Genomic DNA, 1,394 nt, shown 5'->3' with positions numbered 1-1,394 from the left:
TCCTGGCCAACATGGTGAAACCCCATCTCTACTAAAAACACACAAAAAAGCTGGGCGTGGTGGCTCGCGCCTGTAGTCCCAGCTACTTGGGAGGCTGAGGCAGGAGATTTACTTAAACCCAGGAGGCAGAGGTTGCGTGAGCCCAGATCGCACCACTGCACTCCAGCCTGGCGACAGAGTGAGACTCCATCTCAAAAAGAAAAGAAAAAAAAAAATTGTGAAGTCATCTGTTGATCTGTTGCTTTCTGATTTTAATTACATTTTATTCTTTTGAAGTGATTCCCTATGCAAAGACAAAAAAAGGCTATATATTTTCTAACTGAGATTGATTTTTGGTATTGTTGTAGGCTTGGCTGCAACTGAATTGCCACAGGCTTGAGCTACTTCCCATCTCCCACCCTGCAGAGGCAGGCATGGTGGTGACAAGCCAGAGTCCAAATGTGGATGGAAGATACAAGCCACGTTGAAAGGAAGCTCCAACCTTTCTCTTTCCTCTTCAAACTCTGCCCAGTTTCTAGCAGCCATCCAAGCCTCCTTTCTCTCAGTTTCTAGCCTCCTGATGCTTCAAGCTCTAAAGGGACTGACGTGAACCCTGTGAGCCTATACATTTCCTGTATAGAAGAGGCATTCTCTGGCCGCCTTTCTCCCTTAGCTCCTGGATGTGATCCCGTAGTGCTCCCATGAGCTCCACCAAAAGTCTGCTTTCCTCTGCTGCCTTCGTGTGTGCCCCTCTTCAGGTTGCACCAGTTTTCCTCTGCAGGAAGAGACTGCAGCCCACCACCATTTTAATTGTTTTCAGTTTATTCACGTCTCACTTCTCCAGGGAGGGAATACCCAGTCCAATCATGTCAGCTGCAGGCTGCCCTGGGCCGCTGGGAGACCCATGGCTTCAGGTTAGACACTTCTGCCTGCCGGGGTCCCCAGGGCACTGCTCCTCCCCACCTCCCTGTACTGCTCTGGGTCACAAGGTAGCCATGCATTTCCCTCGTTCTTACTCCTACCACTCCTGTTCCGTGCTGTTGTTTTCCCCCAGCCTTTCTGTAGGTTTTGTTCTTTGGTTTATTCCCTTTTTCACCTTGCTGTCTGCAAAATCAGCAAATGCAGCCATAGAGTGCCTTCCATCTCTGGAGCTTTTCCCATCTTTAGAGGAACCAGCTAGAGCTCCTTTAACCTGTCTGTGCCCCCTTTCTGGGAGCTGCTATTTTTGTTATTGCCCTTCTTGCCAGATGAGTAGGAGATTTCCCAAGCCTGGACAATTTTCTTTTTCTTTTTCTTTTTTTTTTGAGACTGAGTCTGGCTCTGTCGCCCAGGCTGGAGTGCAGTGGCCGGATCTCAGCTCACTGCAAGCTCCGCCTCCCGGGTTTACGCCATTCTCCTGCCTCAGCCTCCCGAGT

Source organism: Mandrillus leucophaeus, unplaced genomic scaffold (assembly GCF_000951045.1).
Source record: "Mandrillus leucophaeus isolate KB7577 unplaced genomic scaffold, Mleu.le_1.0 Scaffold264, whole genome shotgun sequence".
Lineage (NCBI taxonomy): Eukaryota > Metazoa > Chordata > Mammalia > Primates > Cercopithecidae > Mandrillus > Mandrillus leucophaeus.
The sequence above is the reverse complement of the archived record's forward strand: the minus strand, read 5'-3'. Positions refer to the sequence as shown.